Here is a 13,171-nt window from a genome sequence, read left to right as displayed (position 1 = left end):
ATGAATTTGATATGAATTTTGATTTGAATTTCATCGATTTAACCCTTTTCTATTTACTTTTTTATTGAATATTCGAATGAATTTTTCTACGAATAATTGGTCAAAAGTAGAATCACAATTATCATTTTTATTTCAATCGATATTTAAATAACATTACTTTGTTAGTAGATTAATTATCAAAAATGTATGAATTTTGATATGAATTTGATATAAATTTTGATTTGAATTTCATCGATTTAACTCTCTTCTATTTACTTTTTTATTGGGTATTCGAATGAATTTTTCTACGAATAATTGGTCGAGAGTAGAATCATAATTATCATTTTTATTTCAATCGATATTTAAATTACATCACTTTGTTAGTAGATTAATTATCAAAAATCTATGAATTCTGATAAAAATAATTCGATAGGAAGCGCATCTATCTAGGATCGTTTCATCGATTTAACCCTTTTCTACTTGTTTCACAGTTGCGTATCGTACACACTTGGACACTCGTACACAGATAGGACGTGTGCCTACGTTCTGAATCGAACGGTAGAACAATCGGGTGAAAGCAGATAAAAGAGGCTAGCGGCTTCTCGAAAAGCCATAAATCTTAGTGGTTCGACTGCGAGGCGTTTTTCCGGGCGTTGCGTAGCGTCGTCCCCGGTTCGTTTCAAAGGCTTACATTTATTTGCGAGCTGAACCGAGCTGTGCCAAGAGCCAAAGCAAAGCCAAGCCAAGCCAAGCCAAGTCAAGCAAAGCAAAGCAAAGCAAAGCAAAGCAAAGGAAAGCAAAGCCAACCCGAGTTGAGTCGAGTCGAGTTGGTTGCTTGGGCTGTTACGGGTTTGCGTAGAGAGGACATTGTAGGAGAGAATGAAACCGAGAGAGTGTTCGTTCGTGGGACGAAAGCTTGTATTTAATGTATCTCTCTCTCTCTCTCTTTCTTCCCGCGTGTACGCGCGTATGCACGCGTGCATAATGCGCGTTATCCCGGTGGAATCGTTGCAGCGGTGTCGAGACGACGCTTTGAATTAATCCTTAACCACGCCGGGGGAATGAAATTGCACTTACGTGCTGTGCTTGGCGCCTGATAACGTTGGAAACTCTCTCTCTCTTTCTTTCTCTCTCTCATCTGTTGAGAGAATTTTATTATCTCTTTTCATTCCCTTTATTCTTTCATTTTCTATAACCCTTTTTATCTCTCTCTCTCTCTCTCTTTTTCTTTGATAAAAATATATATGTATACATTTTTTTCTAGACAAATTACCTTTACAGAGATAACATCGATCGATCGAATTCAAAGATATCCCGAAATGAATATAATTTTTCTTATTAAAAAAAAATATTATTCGTAATTACAATCGGTTATATTTCATAATGGAAATTTTTGGAAAAAAAAGAACAAAGAAAGTCGTAGCTAGCTTTCTTTGGAGATTCTTTTTAAAATCGATGACGCAATTGAAACGATCTTGACTCGGAAGATCTTTGTAAGATAAAATATATGTGCGCGAAAGTGAACATAAATCGATGGCGAAACGGTATGTGTGTGTGTATCTCTCTCTCTCTCTTGCGATTGAAAAATATTCCAGATTTCGAACGTATAGCTCAAAGGACAAGGCAAACTTTCTTTTTTTTTTTTTTATTATTCGTTCGTTCGTTCGTCTTCCTATCCTTCTTTCGTTCTAACGATTACAACACACCGTTTTTATCTTTTCCTTTTTTTAAATCAATGCGAATATCGAAGAACGATAATGCACACGCACGCGTACGAGAGTTTCACATTGTGTGTCGGTGTATTATAAGTCCCTGTTAAACTTGGAATGATATTCCTGTAGCGAACGAATGAACGAACGAGCAAGCAAGCGAGCAAGCGAGCGAGCGAGCAAGAAAACAAGCAAGAAAACAAGAAAGTAAGATCGTCGATCGTAGGTAGGATTCAACCGTAATTTCCGTATCGATCTCATCGAATCGAGATAGATAACGTTAATTGTGCGAATACTTTGACGCAAATCGAAGGCACATCGCTATGCAAGCACATTTGATTCCGATCCCCGTGCTCTTTGGAATTCTCCATTCTCCATTGATTTATTTTATTTACTTTTGCCATAAGGAACGAGAGGAGGGTGCTCGGAGATAGATGTTACCGACTATTTCATAGCAACTTGCGGTTATACGGAAACTTCTCGGAGAAACAACATATTTGCATATTTTCAAAGAAGATCTTATACCAATCGAAATATTTTATATCGACCCATCGAATTATTTATTACATTATTCGTTTAATATATATATATATATATATTCGTATATTCGTAAATAATTTTTTATATTACTCGAGCTAGAGGATGATAATCCAATATTTAAAATTCACTTTGACCGAGTGTCAAATTGACTATTAAATAAATATTTCGAATGGTCAGAAAAATATCAAATAATAAAATAAAAGAGAAGAGAAAAAGAGACACTGGAAAAAAAAAGAATGAAAGAAAATAAACGAATCAATTTAAAACTATAATTTACTTTTGATACGATCGTTCGTGGAACGTATGAAAAAAGAAAAGAAAAGAAAATAAGAATAAAAGTCGTAATAATTTAGCGCAACTCGGGACCGTCACATCGACGTCGTTTCGACGAGGTTCCTTTGGTATCAGTTTTTTCAATGTTCTCCCATTAGCTGACTCCCTTTCGTGCGTTCCTTCGGGCTGCAACTTTGTGATTATCGCGAATCCTCCGAAAACACACGGGGCAAGGGAGAGAAGCCCGATCTTTTACCTACCACGCGCTGAATAATGTACGTCATTGCGATGCTATCATTGCAACAGTGTTGTGCGCTCTGTTCTTCGAGGTACTCCGAATCTCCGAAAGGTGAATCCCTACGAAAAACTTTAAGCTTATTTTATTTCTTTTCTTTCCTTTCCTTTTCCCCTTTTCCTTTTCTTTTTCTTTTTCTTTTTTTTTCTTTCTTTTTATATATCTTATCTTATAAAGCAGCGCGACGCGAAGAAGTAAGTGCAGCGTTTAAAGTGGATTTTCAAACGGGGAAAAGAACAAGGGTTTGGGTGATGGGGAGGGGGTGGGAGTCGGGAGAAGAGGATCGAGATAATAGTTATTTCGTATAATTCAACGTGCCGAATACCATGTTTTCTACTTTGTAAGAAAAAAAAAATAAAATACATTCGAGACTAACAGTTACGAATTCTAAATGTGTGTACCAAATTTTGCGAATGAAATTCACTCGTACGTAGAGAAAATTGTATTCGTCAAAGATCAAACGTGATTTCTGTTCTAAAGAATAAATTTCAAGTGTAAAACCAGTATGTCTAGTATACGCATATAAATACGCCATACGTATGAATAGAAAGGGGGGGAAAAAGGTAGACAAAGTAAAATAGGAATAATCGAGAGTAAGGGATAAAAATGATCTAAGAATGGAATAAAGAAGGTAAAAGTGTATGCACGTATGCACGTATATTATACATATATAGTTACGTAGAGGATCTGTTTGATCGGTTGTGCTTTTAATGGATCGACCTTGTTCCGAGTCACTTTCGTTTTTCGATTCGTTTGTAAGCGAGGTTGTTGTTGTTGTTGTTGTTGTTGTCATCGTTGTTTTTGTTGTATACCGATAAATATAAGCACATACACATATATTACATATAAATAAATATATAAGTGCGCATATAAATGTGTGTGTAGGTGTATATATTTATCCATAGTCGTCTTTTGGGTCCCCCGAGTCTTAATCCGAGAATGAAAAGTGCAGTATCGTTGTTAACAGCGTGCGGGTTTGAGCTCGCAAACGTTCCGAATACGGGCCGTTGAGATTACGATTTACATACCACGATGCACGTATACTCGCATGCCTCCGTAATGGCTATCTTTTACCGTTCGATCGGGAATTAACATGACTCTCGATCATGGAGCGTGGATCTCCTCTCGTGGAAAATATTATGCATTTCGCGTCCCACTGAAGGCAGGCATAAGGCGCTAAAGGACAGGGTAGGCGGGGCCACGTACGCCGCTGATTCTTCCCTTCCTCCCTTCCACCCCTCCTCCCTTTCTTGCTTTCTTAATTTCGAATGCCGACTGCCGGGCGAATCGCGTTCGACGTTTCGATTCTATTTATTTTAACTAATTTCTCTCTTGTTAATCTTTAATTCGGTTCGATTTTCTTGATAATTCTTTTCTATCATATTTTATCGACATTCATTTGGATAGACGTGATTTCAAAATTTCACGACTCTGTAATAAAGAGAAATGATGGAATAAGATCAAGAGAGAAATATAAATTCAATTGAAGGGGAGTTGAACGATTAAAACGATAACAGAGAGAACAAAAATTAAATTAGAAAAGATAGTACATTTTCCAGTTACTTATACGGGTAATAAATTTTCAACAAAATATAAAAAGCGAAAGAAAAATGTATAAAAGAGACAAATAAAGTATGACGAATCGAGAAGATGAAGAAGGGTAGTTGCAGAAAAGGGGGTCGCAGGAAATGGAGTTGCTTCTCTCACGAACGAAGATCTCTAGAGGAAAGTGTACCGTGGATCGTTTATGGGCCTCTCGCGCGATCCGAAGGGACTAAAAGGGCGGGGCTGGGTCGCCGACTGGGACCCTCGCTCTTTTTCTTTTTCTTTTTTTTTTTTTTCTTCTTCCTTTCTTTCTCTTTCCTCTGCCCATTCCTTTCTCTTTCTCCTCCTTCTTTTAATTGTATCTCAAACAGAACTATTTGATCGTGCCAACACGTTGTAAACACGTACGGATACTCCTCACTTTATACACACACACACACACACACGTATGTATCCATCTGTGTGTAAGTTTCTTTCGTGTAAGTATATACGTTCGTTCATCTTTGTAAACGATTATACGTCGGTCCTTTAAATCGTTCCCCAAATGATACGAATAAAAACAAACGTTTGTATCGAGTTGAAAAAAAAGGAACGGGTTAGAGGACCGGCCAGGGGAAGGGGGATAATGAATATTTTACTTTATTTATTTATAAAGCGGTATATTAGTACGGAGTTTCTTTTCTTTTTCTTTTTTCTTTCTTTTCTTTTTGTAGTTTGTTGCAACCAGTCGTAATTCTTATCTTAAGTGAACTTTGATGACCGGTTTGGTACATCGTCGTTCGAAAGATGTGTATTTGGTATACTGGGTGTATCGGAACGAATAGAAAATATTTTAATGGTTAATTCGACTCGTTGAGAAACAATACAAATACAATTGAATTTATGATACCTCGTATATATGAAAATAAGTGAACAAAATTTATTGAAAATAAAAAGTAAGACTTATGAACACTTTGTTATTATTACTTTACAAATATTTCTTCTTTATTTTGATACACCCTGTGTACGTATGAATATTGATTAACTTCTGCAATGAAAAATTTTGAAAGATGATTTAAAATATCATTGAATTAGATGATTAAAATGATTTGACAAACGTCATGGGTTAAAGCTTATGCAAATAAATCCACGCACATTTGTCCTCTTATCGTCCAATTACAATTCTCAGTGAACCGAGATGGGACGTTATCGATTATGTCGCTAATTTGCGCGTAATAGGTATAATTAATAGCTAACTAGTTATCTAGCTAGGAGTTCTAAGCTGATGCATTTCCGTCGAGTTTCCATCTTGTTGTGCTACTCCATCAATGATACCAATCGAATCGGTTATCGCAGTCAACGATAGTACGCACTTAAACTTACATCAATTTTCATTTCAATTATAAAATTATTTAATCCGATTAAAATATAATCCGATTAAATATGTTTACGAGAATTATTGTTGGCATCGATTTGTAAAAAGTACGAAAAACAAAATCTTTCAACCTAACCTAACCTAGAAATAATTCGTTTCTTTTCCGATCGACAATTTCGAATTGAACCCCGATGAAATAAATTAGAAGATCAACGTGGATGTAAAATTAGTGTCTCTAACATTCTCGTATTCGTATCAGCGCATAAATGTTAATATAAATTTGAGATTTGTGCAAGTGGTGCAGGTTTAGCTAGTCGATTTCAGTTTAATCGATATTTTCCAGTTGAAAACATAGTAAATGGTAAGAAGAAGAAGAAGAAGAAGAAAAGGAGACAAGGAGTAACGCATCGATATCGAACGATCACGAGATTTAAATCGATTCGCTACGTAAAGAAAAGGTTTAACTTAACATGGTTCCGTGGCTGTTCAAGGACATCGAGGCCGAACGACGACCCTGATCTTCCCGACGAACGTTTATTTTCCTTTTAGCTCACATCTGTCCGTACACGTAACTGTTATACTATACCGAGTTCTTGTGTCTCTTGGCAATCAGCTTCATTATTATTCCTGATCTTACGCTAAGCTCGCGGACATGAAGCAAGCAAGTAAGTAAGTAAGAAAGTAAGAAAGAAAGAAAGAAAGAAAGAACGTGAAAAAATAAATGAAAGAAACGTACACAATCGTGTACATATATACGTACGAGTTAGAAAGAGAAAGAAAATGTGTTCGAGTTGAACAGATGGAAGAGAAGCAAGATACTCGAACCCTCTCGGGCGTGCAAGCTCGAATAGTGTAAGGCTTTTAAATATTCGACGTGGGTTAGCAGCTAAAGCGAGTTACATATAAGATGGTCTAAGCATTTGCCAGTGGAAAGCAATACGATACTTTGGACTTGTTTAGTACTCAATAAGTCGAGATGACATTTTCTCACAGCCGCCACGGGCGGTTCCACGAACCTACAGAGAAGAGAACTTCCTTATCCTATCCATGACTTTTCGCACAATACCTTCAGTCCCTATCCAACGTCAAAAAGGGAATGTTAAATGATCCTCGTAGAGTTACGAACGTATTTACCTAAAATCATTGTACGGCCAATTCTCTTACTTTCCTTACACTTTGAAAGATCATTTATTTTCTAACGAATGTTTCGATCGTATTACTAACTTTCTATATAGTTTTTTTTTCTTATTTCTAATTCATTCGACATTGTTCTATGAAGTTTTAGTTACTTTGATATTCGATGATCAAAGATTTTTTATAAACAAAGTGGTTTTCAACAATGCAATTTTACGATCATTGTATTGCAATCATTCGTCGATTTATTTAGGGTAAAATTAAATTTGAAAATAAAGAAGAAAAAGAAACCAACGAGCACGAGTAATATTTTGATTATCTCTTACAACGTTATAAGAAAAAATGTATTTTTAAAATGACTATAACATTAGCATTATCTTACACGTTATTAAGATTTTTCCGAGAGAACGAGAGACTTATCTTTTAAAACAATGAACACGGAGAACAGCCCGTCGTCGTCAGGTTATTCGTTCTATCTCAGTTTCTCACGTGAAAGAAAAGAATGAGAGATAAGCGATAAATGGGAGTAGGTACTTTAAGGGCAAGGATAGGACCACTATCCGGAGGTCTACTCGGACAATGAGTCTTTGTGAAACCGTGGGTGTGAACTGGGGTATAGAGAGGAAAAGGATAAGTGGCACAATGTTCGGTAGTGTATTATTATCGTGTCATAATAACGACGGGTATAGCATTAAGCTCTTAATGCCATGTTACATTCCAGGTTCATCTTTTTAAAAAGGTATCAAGAGGGGAATCGTAGCGCGATGATAAATCGTAGAAAAATGAAAATGGGATTAAGATGGTATTAAACGTTTATTAAATTCGTTGATAATCTCTCTCTCTCTCTCTCTCTCTCTTTCGTTCTAAAAAAAAAGAAAACAGAATTTGACGAATACGAAATATTCAAAGAGATTCAAATAGGAAAAGATCAAACGTTATTGGATTATATTCGCTGACGAAAAACGGGTAAGGAAGATTTCGATGATCCTTATTAAAGGAGACTTTTTTCTTTTTCTTTTTTTGGAATTTATGCATCGATGGGAATGTTCGGGAAGGAAGAAAAAAAAAAAGGGGGCACTCCTGCGACAACTATTTTCGACCGACGTTTTATATTCTCTCGGTAGTTTCTTTGTCATAAAATTCTAAGGACAAAATACTGCACAGGGCAAAAGGATTAGAGAGAGAGAGAGAGAGAGAGAGAGTGAAATTGTTCGAGAACGGTTTTATTTTCTTTTATTTTCTTTCCTTTTCGCAAAACCGAAAGAGGAATAATCCCGTCTACGTTCCAGATAGAAAAGAAAGATACAAATATTGAAACGGGGAAAAATCTACGTTTTCACACCAGGGTAGAATGAAACTTGGTGGAGGATAGGGTCTCCTCGTGGTGATGATTTTTCGGGGGGAATAAGATGAAAACGAATAAGAGGAATAAGCGCACGAAATGCCAAAGGGAGGAAAGAAAGAAAGAAAGAAAGAAAGAGAGAGAAAGAGAGAGAAAGAGAGAGAGAGAGTCCATCGCAGGAGGCACAACCGCCATTGTTGTAAAGCTCTTTTCAGAGGTCTGAAAGAGAAGCATCAGCGAAGCAAGGTGACCCCGTGGAATCGCCATAGAACGAGACCTTGGAAAACGGTCCATGACCATCTCTCTCTCTTTCTCTCTTTTTATTTTTTTTTTTATTTTCTATCAAACCCGTCCAACGACGCTTCGACACCCAGACGTACTTTGCGCAGTCGTTAAGCCAGACAATTACTTTATTTGTCATTTACGAGCGCTTCGGTAAATCTCAAAGACACAAGTGTCCCTCCCCCCTCCTACTCCTCCTTGCCACTACCCCCCATCACTCTTTTACCAATTCTTCTTGAGATTTGTTCGGACGATATACGCAATACCTGCGAGAAATATCTTCTTAGTTCTTTTTTTATTTTTTACCATTTAATATTTTCGTCCAAACGTTCATTTCAAAATGGAATTATGACGATCTAATTAGAAAAGAAGAAGAAGAAGAAGAGGAGGAAGAAGAAGAGGAAGGAGGAGGAGGAAAAAAAGGATTAGAAAAATTCAATCGTTTTTTTTTGTTTTTATATCAAATATGTGAAAGAGTGTCAGCAAACAAAAGACGCGAGAGAAAGAGAGAGAGAGAGAGAGAGGAATAAAAAAGGGGAAACTACAGAGAATACCCTCATTAATAAAGGCTCGACTTGAAGGTCGTCCAATGGTGGTGAGGGTTCTAGTAGTAGTAGTAGTAGTAGTAATAGTAGAAGAAGAAGCAGAAGCAAAACACTTTTGTGCTAGCTGAAATTAAAGGTTCGCGAAACAAAGCGATGCGAGTAAATGTGCAATCATCGGTACGGGAATAAGAGAAAGCTTCTTTCCGGTAGTGTCTCCCCGTCAAAAAAGAAAAAAAAAAGCACTGGCAAGTGGTAGGGAGGGGTGGGGGGGGATGATGGTTCCTTGGAAACACGAGGATCCATTTACGCTTTGGTCAATTTAATAATTCCTCTTAGAAAAAACGTGTTAAATTATTTTTACAAATTGAACTTAACGAACGAACGAATTAATTAATTTCTTTTATATCGTTTTTTAAGAGTTTCAATTTAATTTTCTAGAAAAGTTTTCAAAGAGTTAAGAAAAAAACAGCGTTAAGAATGGGGGAAGAAAAAAAGAAGGGGGCGGGGGGCGGGGGGGGGAATTGTTGTTGGTAAGTCTCGTGAAAGTGCAGTAACTCTCTTCAATGCTATGCGACATAATATTATATAAGGTAGTTTTAACGGATACTAGTTGCAAGTAAACGCAGTAGTAGTAGTAATTTACTCCGAAATTATCCTCTTTACAAGTCCACTTTTTGTAATGGCTAGCTGGTGGTAAGCTCGTTAAATATATCCCAAGGAACGATGTATTACCTTAGGCCCGCTATAATATACTCTTTCTCTCTCTCTCTCTCTCTTTGTTTCTCTCTCTCTTTCTTAAAAAATTGTTAGAAAAAAGTTTAGGTTTATGCGAAGTGCCGACTTTTCTTACCGAACCTACGAAATCATAGGACAGTAAAAGACAACAAAATATACAAACGAGAAAGATAGAAACACAGGGTGAGAGACACTGTCTGCGAATGTATCTTTGTGTATGTGTGTGTGTGTGTGAGAGAAATAGAATGATGCATTATCAAACCCGATACGGATCTAACAGCTTCTAAACTCGACTATCGACGATAACGGAAAGCAGTCCGTAGATTTTCTACTCGAGTACTTCTCCGACACACGTTCCCTTATTTACGAGTTCATTTTACGACGTAAATGACATTAGAATTCATTACTTTGCACACAATTAAGGGATTGAATTTATGTGGAGAAACGTCGGAATAACTGATTCAATTATGCGAATTACGCGTTATATTCTCCGCGAGAGTTATTTCAATTTAATTATATATATATATGTATATATATAAAATTAGTGGGTGCTTCGAGTTCCAGCGTGTATATATTTTTAAATATATCCCCCATTAATCTTTTTCTCGAAACAATCTATTACTAGTCCCCCTAATTAGCCTTGCACTTTTATACTAATGATTAACTTAAATGGTTAAAAACGTAAAAAAGATTAATTGATTGTCAGCGAAAAAATTACGAAGAAACTTTTCATTTTTATTGACTACCGTTGAGAGTGGGGGGACGAAGGGGGTGGTTCGATAAGTATTATTTCGAAATTTTGATTATAATAAAAGTATCATAACATTTTCAAACAAAAATTTTTTCTTATAGATTACTCATCGATTAATTCCATAATTATTATGCTCGTTAAAAATGTTGAAACGATTAAAGAATATTTCAAAATGAGGATAATGGTATAGTGTCCTCTTCCTCGGGTGGTTTATATTTGTCGTGGGGTTAGGTTTAATTAAATTCTTTTTACCCGATGCATAAAAGAAACAACAATGTGGAAAGAGAACGGGGAGAAGGGTGGAGGGGAGTGGGGGGGAAGAAGGGGGAAAAAGAGGATAAGGTAGAGAGCCATTAAAAGCCGGAGTTCATGACTGCGCTTTTAGCATGAAGCAAAGCAGCGTGCTCTAAGCCACTAAGCATTTGATACTTGACCTTCGATTATCATTCCATCCTTTCTAATATCCCCCACTTATGGGTATCCATAGCTCGCTCTGGATAGCGAAACGATATCTAAACCTACAACGAGTACCGAGTGCGACATTGGCGTTTAGAAAGTGGCGCCAACTAAAAATCACATAGGACAACCAACGTTCCTTTACCTCCATTGTTCATTTCTCTTCTGTCTGTCTCTTTGTATCTCTCTCTTTCTTTCTCTTGCACATGCAACTCTTTTTCTTTCTCTTTCTCTCCCAAGAAGTATCGGTTGATCGGTCATTTTTTTCTAATTTTTTTTTCTTTCATTTCCATCACACACAATTAACTGAACGACCTCAATATGAGTTCCTGTAATAGAAAGTGTATATATTATACATAGTGTGGGACAAAAGTAATATGGAAAATATTAAAACGTTTTTTGAAAAAATAATTCTTATGTTTTTACAATGATAAATAATAATTTTGTACGCGTACGTAGAATATTTGAAGACATTTAAAAACAATTATTACATATATTAACCAGATAAAGTTTGCAAAAGCAACCAATATATATATATATACAGGAACTACGCGAGAGAAAAGTCTTTGTCCCGATCTAATATTTTTCTATATTTGTCAAGTAATATAAGTTACAGGATGGTGTGACATTAGAAAAGAAGGAAATAGAATAAATATTTGGAGAATTCAATATAGATCGTGGGATCGTCGATCAATTTGAAACGAGGGTTCAAGTTTAGGAACGTGTTAGAATAGAAAAAGAGATGCTTGGATAGATAGATGGATAGATGGTTGGATGAAAAGAGAAAGACGACCCTCGGCAGGTCCGTTCGTCCATCCGACCATCCGTCTGTCCGGTCGTCCGGTCGTCCGGTCGCTTAAAGTCCTCTTGCTTGCTTACTTGCTTGCTTGCGAGCCGACTTTCAAGCAGCTCGAGCAACCAACCAACCAACCAACCAACCAAAGGAACGAACGACCGCACGAGGCCTACGGCTAGCATGACGGGAACCAGAATGCTTCGTTCCAGCATCAACCGAAGAGACTCGAGAGTCTCGAGAATCGAGTCGAAGCGAGCGAGTCAAGCCCGGACCCCGGGTCTCAAGCTGAGAGGCTGAATTCCACACTCTATACCTTTTATATTGCCTTTGACTATGCGAGCCGTTGGCTACAAACGGCACGCGAGTTCGATCAACGTTTCCTACCTTTACACCGGTTATCTTCATCTCCTTCCTACCAAACTATTTTCTTTATTTATTTATCTCTTTTTTCTTTTTTTTTACATTTATATGTCATAATTTTTACAAGTTATTTTACAGATGCAATTTAATTACTATTTTATAATTATAGTACCTTTTTTTTGTTTCCGTTAAATATAATAATCTCCTTTTTTTAAAAATGCATACGGAAGAAAATTTGTAATCGGATAGACCGAATTTCTTTAGGTATCCCAAAGCGTTTAGGTGAAAACAAGTATCGAATTACTTTCCCTCTCTTTCTCTCTCTCTCTCTCTTTCTCTGGCAGATCGATAATTGTTGACAAGTAGGTAATTAAGCGTAACGGCTTCCGTATGCGCATCTCGTAACCACCCGTGACACCATCCAACGTCAGTCTAAGTTCTCCTGTTGCTTTTATAGTAACGGGCTCGGTTTAGTCATCGACAGGAAAACACCCCTCGAGTCCCTCGTTGGACACGTGTGCGCACACTTCCAGGAGAAGTCCCATCGCTACCCTCAGGTAAACGGATCCTTGGAATTATTTATGATCCTACCCAGCTTCCACGAGTTTCTCTCTCTTTCTCTCATTTCTACGTCCCACGGGAATTTTTCACTAGAACGTGAATAAGACGAACGGTTAAACGTGAATCAAACCAACTTATATTAATTTGATCGGAAATGAATGGGGGAAGGAAAAATAATTCTCTTAAGATTAAAAATTCATTTCTCGAATGAAGAATTAAAAGGAAATGTCAACAATTTAATAATCGAGAAAAATCGATACGATAAGAAAGTGAATATATTTAAAAGAAGATTCTCTCTCTCTCTCTCTCTCGAGGGACGATAGAATCCCCTCCCCCCCGCACATTCTTGTTAAATCGCACGATAGCTCCCCACGTGAATGTTGTTTCATACGCGACGAGGAGAACGAGAAAAGGGGAAGGAAAGAAAAAAACATTTATCGATCAAAAACAGAATTAAGTTTCTTTTTGAAATTGGATACGAGGTAACTAGATACACGGATAACTGAATTTCTAA

General features: G+C 36.9%; 1 long non-coding RNA gene across 1 annotated transcript; it reads right to left on the bottom strand.

Moving 5' to 3' along the window:
• Positions 1-11,140: 11,140 nt before the first annotated feature.
• Positions 11,141-12,798, bottom strand: LOC122522631. Its single transcript, XR_006305112.1, has 2 exons — positions 12,269-12,798; positions 11,141-11,269 (listed from the first exon to the last, which is right to left on the bottom strand). It is a non-coding gene; the product is annotated as an uncharacterized LOC122522631 (long non-coding RNA).
• Positions 12,799-13,171: the final 373 nt, after the last annotated feature.

Source organism: Polistes fuscatus, unplaced genomic scaffold (genome assembly GCF_010416935.1).
Source record: "Polistes fuscatus isolate 324 unplaced genomic scaffold, CU_Pfus_HIC Scaffold5, whole genome shotgun sequence".
In the NCBI taxonomy this organism is placed as follows: domain Eukaryota; kingdom Metazoa; phylum Arthropoda; class Insecta; order Hymenoptera; family Vespidae; genus Polistes; species Polistes fuscatus.
Note: the sequence above shows the minus strand (reverse complement) of the source record. Positions and strands in the feature narration are given on the sequence as shown.